We start from the raw sequence: 15,051 nt of genomic DNA, 5'->3' as shown, positions 1-15,051 counted from the left end.
CTCATTAAAGCAGACTGCTGAGCCCGACCCCAAGAGTTTCTGATTCAGTAGGTCTGGGGTGCCCAGACTGAGAATTTGCATTTCTAACAAGTTCCCTATGATGCTGATGGCACTGACTTGGAACCCACACTATGAGAGCCTCTGCTCTAGACTTTTTTGGGGAACATTTTCCCTACTTGATCTAATATCTTTTTAAGGAGGGTAACGAAAAAGGCTGATATAGGTAGAGTTGATTTAAAAAAAAAAAAAATCCCTTTTACCAACAGAATTCTAAGGACCCAGTTCTAACCACTACGAACAAGTGTTTAAATTTGGTGACTGATTCATCTCCCACTTTTATTACTCAAATGACAAGTTTTTTTAAAGAAATCTTAGCCTGTAATAGTAAATAATTTTTTCAGGGCCTACTATATGCCAGGTTTTGTGCTAAGCACTTTACATACGTTGGTTAATTTAGTTCTCGCTATAACACTGTGCAAATAAGTACTGTTATAATCCCCATTTCTAAGATGAGGAAACTGAGACACTGAATGATTACAATTAACCCAAGGTTAAGTTCCCAGCAAATGGCAGATTTACCACAGATTCTGTGTTCAAATGCCACAATATATTGCCGCCTTTATCATCCCACGTTTTGCTCTACAAAATAATCTAGCTTTCTCCAAGGCCAAAATCTTTCACATTCCATTATACCATTAACCTGCAGTGGTTTCTGTTTTTGAAAATCTGCCAGCACATAGCTGGCAACCACAATGGAGTGTAATAATCATCATTCAGCCTCTTAATGACCCTTGTGCATTGAACAATCAAGAGAATGGAAGGGTCAAGTGGAAGGTAACGCCCTGTAGTGCTATGAATGTGTTGCGTTCTCTGCGATCACGCCTGGAGCATACACAGACATTCTCAGCATATTAGAGTGTAAGAGCCTCTTGCAACATCTGTTCCAACTACATCTCTAGACAGTACATGCCGTATCATCCTTAAAAGACAATTTTCAGAAAGGCTTAACAATTTTTAAGATTTTTTGGCCACCCACAAAGAAGAAAGTAAACAAAGCATACAATTTATGTTCCAGCTCTCTATATAGAATCTAATGGTAGTTATTCAGCCCCTAAGTTATATGCCTAAACTGTGAGACGGAATGTGACCTATGACATCACAGGACATCAGAAATTTGTAAACTGTATCCTAGCATCATTTTAATGTAAACTCCTAAAAGCTAGGAAGTGTGACTAAGGCTGCTTGAGGAAGCCGTAGGTACTAGGATTCAGTCACCCCTCCATCCCTTGCTTCTGAGAAATTAAGCCCTTTGAAGGGCATAAGTGAGTGCCCTTCTGGAAAAGAGAGGCCTAAGGAGAATTTTAGCATAAGGACCAACCCCAAACTAACCCAGAGCCAAGCCAAGCAGTTCTAGACACACTGACAATGGAGACCTGGAATTATGTCTTAATGTCAAGGCAAGTCCTCACACGTAAGCCTTTGTTTAAATCTCTGTCCACATTATTGGCCTTCAATATCAACACTAGAACCTGGACTTGAATCTTAGTCCTTGTGATTTAGGTTCAGGAACTCCACCCTACTTCATTCTTGCAATCCCTTTCCCCAGGGCCTGGACATTAACATCCGTAACACTCCCACCACCAAAACCATTTCCCACACCTCCAATTGGCTAGGTCTTACTCTAAGCCAGGCAGAACCATTCAAAAGAAAATGCTGCCTCTTGTCTGAATTTCAGCAAAATCTTGTCTTTAGCTCCTGCTGCCCTAATCCAGACAGCTCATCACCATCACTTGGGCACAGACACTGTGTAAGAGATTGCTGTTCCTCATGAAATTTATTTCCTCTTCTTCTTGGGCCTATGTCCCAGTCTCCCTTGCAGTTAGATGTGGACATATGATTCAGTTCTACCAAAGGAACATGAGAAGTAGTGTTCCAGGTCTGTCCCATAAAAATCTCCTATGTGACCTCTTTTCCTTTCCAGTGGCTTGGTGTTGATGTCCAGGGCAACCTTGAAAGTCATGTATTAAAGATGGTAGATCCTGTCAGCCTGGATCCCTAGATTTCTGGGTGAAGCATAGTTATCCACCAACTGGAACTATTTTGGACTGTTCATGAGTCATCATACACTCAGGAACCTTAGTTACTGCAGTTGGCCTATCCAATTAATACAAGTGGTTATGCCCCGATTAAATAGTAGTCTTTGGAGTGTCCTTCACAAGGAGCCTCGTCATTGATGAGTTAATCTTCCTGGCTTGTACTCAGCCCCAGCTTGCTTATATTTTCTACCATGCATGGCTGAGATCCCAGCATCTTTCTGCCAATGCCATCTAACTAAGAACAGCACCTATGGGCTCAGGGATGGGAAAGGCAAGATTTGTGGAAAGGAAATGGGAGAGTGTACACAGCCACAGCCCTGAGTCTATTTCTCTCAGTCTGTTCATCCAGAGATGGTTTGACAAGTCTTCCTCAATGAGGGAGGATGTAAGTCTGTAACTTCAGTGCCACCCTATGAAGAGATGAAAGAATCCAAAAGCAGGCTGCAATATTACTGATTTTCCTTGCTTTTTCTAGAGTAGATTTTTCAAACTGGTTTTTTATAAGACGTGGAAATTGCCTTCTTTAAGGTAATTAGGAACTGCTGAAACTAAAACTTCTGTAACCCAGTTTTAAAATGTTGTAAAGGGTGTTCTGAATCCCTATCTGAAATGTGCTCTTCCTACAACACTTGGGCTTAGGACCTTAGGTCGCTGAATCAGTAAAGAGCAGAGATGAGACACAAGAGAGAAACATGGGGGCATGGTAACACCAGTGAATTTCATGAGCATGGGCCTGCTGCTGCACCTTGTTTGCTCTGAAGTGACTTCCCTGATCAGAAACAATGCCATGTGGAATTACACATACAATGGAATATGTGCATAAGGCATTCTGTAAGTCAACATGATATGGTTGGCTTATTCCTAACACCCAAATCTCACATTGAAATGTAATCATCAAGGTTGGAGGTGGGGCCTGGTGGGAGGTGTTTCAGTCATGTGGGCAGATCTCTCATGGCTTGGTGCTGTCCTTGCGATAATGAGTTCTTGGGAGATCTGGTTGTTTGAAAGTGTGTGGCGCCTTCCCCCTTTCTCTCACTCTTGCCATGTGATGTGCCTGCTTCCATTTTGCCTTGTGCCATGAGTAAAAGTTCCCTGAGGCCTCCCCAGAAGCCTGTGCCAGAGCCATGCCTCCTGTACACCTGCGGAACCATGAGCCAACTAAACCTTTTTTCTTCATAAATTACTCATCCTTGAATATTTATTTATAGCAACAAAGGAATGGCCTAACATAGCACAGACAATAGTTTTGGTAGAAGCATTATAAGCAAAGATGTCAAATCTTCACTCAGACTAACATCTATTCAGGTAAGAACAAAATGCTACTCCTTCCGTAATGGAAACAATCCAGTGTAATCAACCTGCCACCAGGTAGCTGGCTGATCACCCTGGGGAATGGTGACATAATGGGAACTCAGTATTGTTCTCTGGCTGTTGGCAAATTGGGCACTTGGTAGTGCCTGTAGCCAAGTCAGCCTTGGTGAGTGGATGCCCATGTTACTGAACTCGTGCATAACCTCCATATGCATTTAGAATAAGCTTTTCAAATTCTGCAAAAGTAATTATTGATATTTTGATAGCGATTGCTTTGAATCTGTAGATTGCTTTGAGAAGCATAATCATTTAAAAAATAGTAAGTCTTGCAATGCATAAACATGGAATATATCTTTTCATTTATTTAGATCTTCTTTAATTTTTTCAGCAGTGTTATAATTTTCAAGCACAAATCTTTTACCTTATTCATTAAATTTATTCCTATGGATTTTATTCTTTTGGATGCTGTATCAGTCAGGGTTCTCCAGAGAAACAGAACTTATAGGATAAATGGATGGATGGATAGATGAATGGATACATACAAACATACATACATAGATTTATTTTAAGGAATTGGCTCACACAGTTATGGAGCTGGCAAGTCTAAAATCTTTAAAGGCCAGGCTAGAAACTCAGGCAGCAGTCGATTTGCAGTGTTAAGGCAGAATTTCTCCTTCTCTGGAAAAATTCAGTTTTTATTCTTAAGCAGTTAACTTGATTGGATGAGGTTCATCCACATTGTCAAGGGTACTACCTCCTCTAATTAAAGTCAACTAATTGTAGATGTAACCTACATCTGCAAATTGCCTTCATAGCAACATCTAAATTAGTGTTTGATTAAATTAGTAAATATTATAGTCTAGCCAAGCTGACACATAAAACTAGCCGTATTAGCCATCATAGCAGCTGAATTGTGTGAATACCTAAGTTTGAGAGCCACTGAGCATACAATTACCATTATTTAATATTGCCCTGGAAGTTCAGTGAATTTTGTGAATATATTGGTAAAAATGAAAAAAAAATCACAAGAGAATCAACTGAAAAACAATCATTGAAAACATTAAAAAGATGGTTGCCAAAAATGTATATTACTGTAAAGCTACAATAATAAGGAGGGTGTACTGGCAAAAAGATAGATGCATATATCAATGGAACAGAATAGAAAGCCCAGAAATAGACCTACACAAATAGAGTCAAATTATCTTTGACAAACAAACAAAGGCAGTTCAATGGAGAAAGAATCATCTTTTCCACAAATGCTGCTGGAAAAAATGGACATACACATGAAAAAATAATAATAATAACAAAGTCACAGGCCATACATCTTTCACAAATATTACTTTGAAATGAACCATAAATCTAAATGTAAAATGCAAAACCATCAAACCTCTAGAAGAAAACATAAGAGAAAAATTATGTGCCCTTGGGTTTAATTATGTCTTTTTAGATATAACATCAAAAGTATAATCCATGAAGGAAAATAATGTTGTTGGAATTTATTAAAATTTAAATTTTCTGGAGGAGGGCAGAACAAGATGGCCAAATAGAACCCTCCAGAGATCATTCCCACTGCAGGAACACCAAATTGAAAAACTATCCACGGGGGGAGAAAAAAGCCCCTTCATAAGAAACACAAAACAGGTGAGTGATCACAGTGCCTGGTTTTAACATCATATTTAGGAAAGAGGCACTGAAGAGGGTAGGAAAGGTAGTCTTGAATTGCTTACACCCTCTCCCATCACCTGGCAACAGCCACATGGTGCAGACACATAATCTGTGAACTTGGGGGAGGGAGACAGCACTGATTGTAGGACTTTGCATTGGAACTCAGTGCTGCCCTGTCACAGCAGAAAGCAACACCAGGCAGAGCTCAGCCAGTGCCCAAGGAAGGAGCATTTAGACCAGCCCTAGCCAGAGGGGAATTATCCATCCCAGCAGTCAGAACCTGAGTTCTAGCAAGCCTCTCCATCATAGGCTAAAGTGCTCCGGAATCCTAAATGAACTTGAAAGGCAGCCTAGGCCACAAGGAGTACAATTCCTAGACAAGTCCTGGTGCACTGCTGAGCTCAGTCAGTAGACTTGGAATGCATGCAACCTGGTGAGATACCAGCTGTAGCTACCAAGGGAGTGCTTCTGTCACTCCTCCTCAACCCCAGGCAGTGCACCTTGCAGCTTTGGGAGAAACTCCTTTCTGTTTGAGGAGAGGATGGGAAAAGTAAAGAGAACTTTGTCTTACAACTTGGATACCAGCTCATTCACAATAGAATAGGCCATTGGGCACAGTTGTGAGGCCCCCTAGCTCCCAGGTGACATTTCTAGACATACACTGGGCCAGAAGGGAACCTGTTGCCTTTAAGGCAGAAAGAGAAAAGGAAGGAACCAGTCCTGGCAGGATTCGTCACCTGCTGACTAAAGAGCCCTTGGGCCCTGAATCACAAGCAGTGGTAACCACGTAGCACTCACTGTGCGCCTTGGGGGAGACTCAGAGTCATGCCAGCTTCGGGTGCGACCCAGCACATTCCCAGCTGTGAAGGCTGTGGGAAGAGACTCTTCTGCTTAAGGAAAGGAGAGGGAAGAGTAAAGGGCACTTTGTCTTGTAGTTTGGATACCAGCTCAGCCACAGTGGGTACAGTACCAAGCAGGCTCCTGGGGTCCTTAATTCCAAGGCTTGGCCCCTGGACAGCATTTGTGGACCTGCCCTGGCACAGAGAGGAGCCCACTCCTCTTAAGGGAGAGCCCCAGGCCTGGCAGCATTCACTACAAGCTGAATGAACACCCCTTGGGCCTTGAGTGAACATTGGCAGTAGCCAGGCAGTACTCGCTGTGGGCCTCGGGCAGTGGTGGCCACAGGGAGAGACTCCTCTGCTTGAGGAAAGGGGAGGGGGAAGACTGGGAAGAAATTTGTCTTGCAGCTTGGGTGGCAGCTTAGTGACAGTATAATAGAGCACCAGATAGATTCTTAAGGTTCCCCATTTCAAGCCCTGGCTGCTGGATGGCGTCTCTGGACCCACCTGGGTCTGAGGAGGAACTCTCCACCATGAAGGGAAGGATACAAACCTGGCTGAATTCACAACCTACTGATTGTAGAGCTCCTTGGCCTTGAGTGAATATAGGCAGTAGCCAGGCAGTGGTCACTGTAGGACTTGAGTGAGACCCAGTGCTGTGCTGGCTTTGGGTCAGACTATACACAGTCCTAGTGGTGGTGGCCACAGGAGGGCTTGTGTCATCTCCCCCACCCTCAGCTCCAGGCAGCTAAGAAGAGAGAGAGAGAGAGAGAGAGACTCCATTTATCTGACAAATATCCACAAGCATCAAGATCATCTAGGAAAACATGAGCTCACCAAATAAACAAAATAAGGCACCAGTGACAAATCTTGGGAAGGCAGAGATATGTGACCTTTTAGATAGAGAATTCAAAATAGCTGTTCTGAGGAAGCTCAATAAAATTCAGGATAACACAGAAGGAATTCAGAATCCTGTCAGATAAATTTAACGAAGAGGTTGAAATATTTAAAAAGAATTAAGCAGAAATTCTGGAGCTGAAAAATTGAAGTGACATACTGAATAATGTATCAGCGTTTTTTTTAACAGCAGAATTGATCAAGCAGAAGAAAGAATTAGTGAGCTTGAAGACATGCTTTTTGAAAATACATAATCAGGCCAGGCATAGTGGCTCATGCCTGTAATATCAGCACTTTGGAAGGCTAAGGTGGGCAGATCACTTGACCCCAGGAATTCAAGACCAGCCTGGGCAACATGGTGAAACCCTATCTCTACAAAAAAATGCAAAAATTAGCTGAGTATGGTGGCATGTGCCTGTAGCTCCAGCTACTCATGAGGCTGAGGTGGGAGGATCACTTGAGCCCAGGAGGTCAAGGCTGTAGTGAGCCATGATCACACCACTGTGTTCCAGCCTGGGCAACAAAGTAAGATCCTGTCTGAAACAAAAACAAAAACTGAAAAAAGAAAATACACAGTCAGAGGAGACAAAAGAAAAAAAGATTAAAAAAGAAAAAGCACACCCACAAGATCTAGAAAATAGCTTCAAAAGGACCAATCAAAGAGTTATTGGCCTTAAAGTGGAGGTAGACAGATCTGGGTTCAAAGTTTATTCAAAGGGATGATAACAGAGAACTTCCCAAACCTAGAGAAAGATATCAATATTCAAAGTACAAGAAGGTTATAGAACACCAAGCAGATTTAACCCAAATAAGACTACCTCAAGATGTGTAATAATCAAACTCCCAAAGGTCCAAGATAAAGGACCTTAAAAGCAGCAAAAGAAAAGAAACAAATAACATACAAAGGAGCTCCAATACTGGCAGCAGACTTCTCAGTGGAAATCTTATAGGCCAGGAGAAAGTGGCATGACATATTTCAAGTGGTGAAGGAAAAAAAAAAATTTTTATCCTAGATTAGTATATCCAGTGAAAATTTCCTTTAAACATGAAGGAGAAATCTTTCCCAGACAAACAAAAGCTAAGAGATTTCATCAACACCAGACCTGTTCTACAAGAAATGCTAAAGAAAGTTCTTCAATCTAAAGAAAAGAATGTTAATGAACAATAAAATATCATCTGAAAGTACAAAACTCACTGGTAGTAGTAAGTGCACAGAAAAGCACAGAATATTATGACACTGTAATTGTGGTATGTAAACTACTCATATCTTGAGTAGGAAAGCTAAAAGATGAACCTAACCAAAAATAACAACTATGACAACTTTTCAAGACATAGACGGTACAATAAGATGTGAACAGAAACAACAGAAAGTTAAAAACAGATGGATGAAGTTAAATTTTAGTTTTTATTAGTTTTCTCTTTACTTGTTATTTTCTTTGCTTGTACAATGAGTGTTAAGTTTTCATCAGTCTAAAATAATGGGTTATAAGATATTATTTGCAAGCCTCCTGGTAATGTCAAATCAAAGAGCACAAAAAGTAAAAGCAAGAAGTTAAAACATACCACCAGAGAAAATCACCTTTACTAAAAGGAAGACAGGAAAAAAGGAAAGAAGGAAGGGAAGACCACAAAACAACCAGATATGAATAACAAAATGGCAGGAGTAAGTCCTTACTTATCAATAATAACATTGAATGTAAATGGACTAAACTCTCTGATCAAAAGACATAGAGTGGCTGAAATAGATTTAAAAAAAAAAGGCCCAATGATCAATTATCTATTGCCTACAAGAAACACATTTCATATACAAAGACACATAGAGACTGAAAACAAAGGGATGAAAAAAGATATTCCATGCCAATGGAAACCAAAAAAGAGCAGCAGTAGCTATACTAACATCAGACAAAATAGATTTCAAGACAAAAACTGTAAAAAGAGACCAAAAAAGATCACCATGTAATGATAAAGGGCTCAAGAGGATATAACAATTGTAAATATATACGCACCCAACGCTGGAGCACCCAGATTATAAAGCAAATATTAGAGCTAAGGAGAAAGAGAAACTCTAATACAGTAATAGCTGGAGATTTCAACACCCCACTTTCAGCACTGGGCAGATCATCCAGACAGAAAATCAACAAAGAAACATCAGACTTAATCTGCACTGTAGACCAAATGGATCTAATAGATATTTACAGAACATTTCATCCAACAGCTGCAAAATACACATTCTTCTCTTTAACACACGGATCATTCTCACGAATAGACCATATGTTAGGCCACAAAACAAGTTTTAAAAATTTCAAACAAAATTGAAATTATATCAAATATCTTCATTGACTACAATGGGATAAAACCAGAAATCAATAGCAAGAGAAATTTTGGAAACTATACAAACACATGGAAATTAAACAATATGTTCCTGAATGAGCAGTGGGTCAATGAAGAAATTAAGAAAAAGATTTAAAATTTTTCTGAAACAAATGAAAATGGAAACAAAACATACCAAAACCTATGGATACAGCAAAAGCAGTACTAAGAGGAAAGTTTATAGCAATAAGTGCCTACATCAAAAAAAGTAGAAAAACTTCAAACAACCCAACAATACATCTTAAAAAACTTAAAAAGCAAAAGAAAACCAAACCCAAAATTAGTAGAAGAAAAGAAATAGGCTGAGTGCAGTGGCATAGGCCTGTGGTCCCAGCCCTTTGGGAGGCCGAGGCAGGCAGATCACTTTAGCTCAGGAGTTTGAGACCAGCATGGGGAACATGGTGAAACCCCATCTCTACACACACACACACAAAAATACAAAAATATTAGCAAGGAATGGTGGCATGGGCATGTAGTCCCAGCTACTCAAGAGGCTGAGGTGGGCAGATTGCTTGAGCCTGGGATGCAAAGGCTGCAGTGAGCTGAAATTGTGTGACTGCACTCCAGCCTGGGCAACAGAGTGAGACCCTGTCTCTAAATAAATAAATAAGGAATAAATAATAAAGATCAGATTCAATGCTGAAATAAGAATTGCAAAAAAACAAGGGGGAGGGAAGAAAAGAAAAAAGAAAATTAAAAAGATCACAGCAAAAACAAATAAAATTGAAATAAAAAACAAAATATTAATGAAATGAAAAGTTGTTTTTTGAAAAGATAAACAAAATCAACAAATCTTTAGCAATACTAAGAAAAAAAGAGAGAAGACCCAAGTACATAAAATTATAGGTGAATAAGGAGACATTATAAGTGATGCTGCAGAAATTCAAAGAATCATTAGAGGCTACTACGAGCAGCTATATGCCAATAAATTAAATAACCTAGAAGAAATGGGTAAATTCCTAAACTCATACAATCTACCAAGATTGAACCCTAAAGAAATCCAAAATCTGAACAGACCAATAACAAGTAATGAGATTGAAGCTGTAATAAAATGTCTCCCAGCAAAGAAAAGCCTGGGACCCAGTGGCTTCACTGCTGAATCTTACCAAACATTTAGAGAATAACTAATATGAATTCTACTCAAACTATTTTAAAAAAAAAACAGAGGAATGAATATTTCCAAACTCATTTCTCAAGGCCAGTATTATCCTGATACCAAAACCAGACAAAAATACATTTAAAAAAGAAAACTATAGGCCAATATCCCTGATGAATATCAATGCAAAAATCCTCAACAAAATATTAACAACCAGTAGTCAATAATACATTAAAAAAAGGTAATTCATCATGATCAACTGGGATTTTCCCAAGAATGCAAGGATTGTTCAATATATGCAAATCAATCAGTCATAAATCATATAGACACAATGAAGAACAAAACCTATATAATCATTTCAATTGATGCTGAAAAGGCATTTGATAAAATTCAACATCCCTGCATGATTAAACCCCTGAAAAAACTGGGTATAGAAGGATATACCTCAACACAATAAAAACCATATATGACATACCCACAACTGGTATCATACTAAACAGGGAAAAACTGAAAGCCGGTCTGACCATAAGATCTGGAAAAAGACAAGAATGACCATTTTCATCACTGTTATTCAACATAGTACAGGAAGTCCTAGCTAGAGCAAGCAGACAAGAGAAAGAAACAAAGGGCATCCAAATTGGAGAGGAAGAAGGCAAATTATCATCGTTTGCAAATGACATGATCTTATATTAATATTTGTTAAAACCTAAAGACTCCACCAATGCTATTAGAATTGATGAACAAATTCAATACAGTTGCAGGATACAAAATCAATATACATGTATCAGTAGCATGTCTAGATGCCAACAATGAACAATCTGAAAAAGAAATCAAGAAACTCATCCCATTTATAATAGCTACAAATAAAATAAGATACCTAGGAATTAGCTAAACGAAAGAAGTAAAAGATTTCTACAATGAAAACTATAAAATATTGATGCAACAAATTGAAAATGACACCAAAAAAAATGGAAAGATATTCCATGTTCATGGATTGGCACAATCAATGTTATTAAAATGGTCGTCTTACCCAAAGCAATCTACAGATTAAATGCAATCCCTGTCAAAATACCAGTGACATTCTTCAAGACATAGAAAAAACTATCTTAAAATTTATATGGAACCGCAGAAGACCTAGAATAGCCAAAGCTATCCTGAACAAAAAGAACAAAACTGATGGAATCGCATTACCTGACTTCAAATTGTGTTACAGAGTTATGCTAACCAAAATAGCATGATACGGACATAAAAACAAACACATGTACCAAAGCAACAGAATAGAGAACCCAGAAATAAATCCATACATCTATGGTGAACTCATTTTCAACAAAGACGCCAAGAACTTACATTAGGTAAAGGACGGTGTCTTCAATAAATGGTGCTGGGAAAACTGGATTCCCATATGCAGAAGAATGAAACTAGACCCCTATCTCTCATCATATACAAAAAGTCAAATCAAAATGGATTAAAGATTTAAATCTAAGACCTCAAACCATGAAACTACTAAAAGAAAGCACTGAGGAAACTCTGCAAGACATTAGTCTGGGCAAACATTTTTTCAGTAATACTCCACAAGCACAAGCACCAAAACAAAAAGCTTCTGCACAGCAAAGGAAAAAAAATCCATCAACAAATTGAAGTGACATCTCACAGAATGGGAGGAAATATTTGCAAACTGCACATCTGATGGGGATTAATAGCCAGGGTGGGAGAGGGGGGTGCTATTACTCCCCATATCGCGGGGGGTGCCTAACTCCCCCGCGATGTGAATCGTAACAGCCAGCGGGGGAGAGGGGGGTGCTATTACTCCTCATATCGTGGGGGGTGCCTCACCACCCTGCGAAGTGGATCCTAACAGCCAGAGAGGGAGAGGGAGGGCGCCATTACACCCCATATCGCCGGGGGTGCCTCACACACCCGCGATGTGGATCTTAAAAGCCGGGGGGGAGAGGGGGGTGCTATTACTCCCCATATCGCCGGGGGGTGCCTCACACCCCCGCGATGAGGATCGTAGCAGCCAGGGGGGCAGAGCGGGGTGCTATTACTCCCCATATCGCAGAGGGGTGCCTCACCCCGCTGAGATGTGGATCGTAACAGCCAGAGGGGGAGAGGGGGGCGCGATTACTCCCCATATCGCAAGAAGTGCCTCACCCCTCTGAGATGTGGATCGTAATAGCCAGGTGGGGAGAGGGGGCTACTATTACTTCCCACATCGCGGCGGGTAGGGCACCCCCGGCGATGTGGAATGTCGATTAATAGCATTCTCTTTCCTCCTGGATATTAGGAACAATTTCACAGGGTGTGTGTACACAGCGTGCGATATTGAAGCTAATATCATCCTGTCCACCTTCGTATATTAGGAACAATATTACACAATGGGTGCACACTCTTTGCGAGATTTGGGGTTTTATCATCCTGTGTTTCCCTGAATATTCGGAGAAATATCACAGGCCGGGGGTACACCCACTACTATATTGGAAGGAACATCACACTCTGCCTTCTGGAAATTAGGAGCAATATCACAGAAGGGGTGTTACACCCCCTGCTATATTGGGAGGGATATCATCCTCTCCGTCCCTAGATATTCGGAACAATATCACTAGGGAGTGTACACCTCCTGCGATATTAAGACTAATATCATCCTCTCGCCCCCTGGATTTTAGGAACAATATCACAGGGGTGGTGTACACCCCCTGCGAAATTGGAAGAAATATCATCCTATCCATCTTTGGATATTAGGGACAATATCAGAGGGGAGGTCTACGCCCCCTGCGACATTGGGAGTAATATCATCCTCTCCTATCCAGGATATTAGGAAGAAGGTGACGGAAGGGATGTACAACCACAGCGATATTTTGAGTAATGTCGTCCTCTACCCCCTGACTATTAGAAATAACATCATAGAGGGGTGTACACTTTCTGCGATATTGGGAGTAATATCATCACTTCGCCACCGAGTATCAGGAAGAATAATATTAATTATTAATATTAATAAATATAATAAAAATTAATAGTAATCTTCGATATTAATAATTATAATAATGATAGTAAAAATTAATATTGATTATAAATATTTTTAGTGATTACTATTAATAATAGCAATATCATTATTAACAATAAAATAATAATATCAGTAATTAATGTTACTTAAATCAATAACTAAATAATATTGATAATAAAATAATATTTAATATTAAGATTAATAATTAATGTTTTGATGAATATTAATATTAATATTTAAAGTCATACAGAATGTAATTAAAATAATTATTAATCATTAATAATATACTAGTAATTAATATTAACATTGATCGTATTAAAACTGATCATTGATGGTTAACAATAATATTACTCCTAATACTTCAGGGGGTGTACACCTACCTGTGATATTGTTCCTAATATCCAGGGATGGAGAACATGTTATGAGTTTTAATATCGCAGTAGGTGTACACTCACCCTGTGACACTGATCCTAATATCCAGGGGATAGAGTATGACATGACTCCCAACATAGCAGTGAATGTACAGCCACCCGGTGATATTGCTCTTAATATTCACGAAAGAAGAGTACGATATTTACGATATTACTCCCAATATTGCAGCGAGTGTACTCCTCTTCTGTGATATTGTTCCTAGTATCCGGAGGGGGAGAGGATGAAAATAATTCCACTATCGCAGGCTGTGTTCACCCACCCTGTGATATTGTTATTAATATCCTGGAAGGGAGAGGATGATATTACTCCCCATAGAGCAGGAGGTGTACAACCACCCTGGGATATTGTTCCTAATGTGCATGGAGGGAAGAGGCTGATATTACTCCCAATATCGCAGGGGGTGTACATCCACCTTATGATATTGTTCTTGATAGTCAAAGACCGAGAGGTTGATATTACTGCCAATATCATAGAAAGTGTACACCCCAGTGTGATATTTTTCCTGATATCCAGAAGGGGAGAAGATGATATTATTCCTCATATCACAGGAGGTGAACAACCACTCTGTGATATCTTTCCTAATATGCAGGTGGAGAGAGGATACTATTATTCCTAATATTGCAGAAGATGTACACCCCCCTGTGATATTGTCCTTAATATTCCAAGGCGGAGAGGATGTTATTATTCCCAATATCACAGAAAGTGTACGCCACCCAGTGATATTGTTCCCATGATCCAGAGGGCAGAAAATATTACTTTCAATATCGCGGGGGGTGTACATGCCTCCAGGGACACTGTTCCTAATTTCAATGTGGGAGAGGATGATATTACTCCCAATATCGCAGGGGTTATAAACACTCCTTTGATATTATTCCTAATATCCAGGAAGGGAGAGGATGATATTCCTCCCTATATTGCAGAGGGTGTACACCCGTCTTTGATATTGTTCATAATTTCTAGAGAGAGAGATGATATTACTCACAATATCATAAACACGCTGTGTGTTCACCGTGGATCATAATATCCAGGAAGGGATATTACTCCCCATATCGCAGGGCGTGTCCGCCCCGCCAGACATATTGTTTCTTATATCCGGGGGGAGAGGATGATATTACTACCAATATAGAAGAAGTGTACACGCCACCTGTGATATAGATCCTAATATCCACTTTGGGAGAGGATGATATTACTCTCAGTATCACAGGGGTTGTACACCCCGCCTGGGATATTTTTCCTGCTATCCAGAATAAGAGAATGAAATTACTCCCAATAGAGCAGGGGGTGTACAACCCCCATGTGATATTGTTCTTAATAGCTAAAGGAAGAGAAGAGAATATTATTCCT

Source organism: Pongo pygmaeus, chromosome 13 (genome assembly GCF_028885625.2).
Source record: "Pongo pygmaeus isolate AG05252 chromosome 13, NHGRI_mPonPyg2-v2.0_pri, whole genome shotgun sequence".
NCBI classification, from domain to species: domain Eukaryota; kingdom Metazoa; phylum Chordata; class Mammalia; order Primates; family Hominidae; genus Pongo; species Pongo pygmaeus.
Note: the sequence above shows the minus strand (reverse complement) of the source record.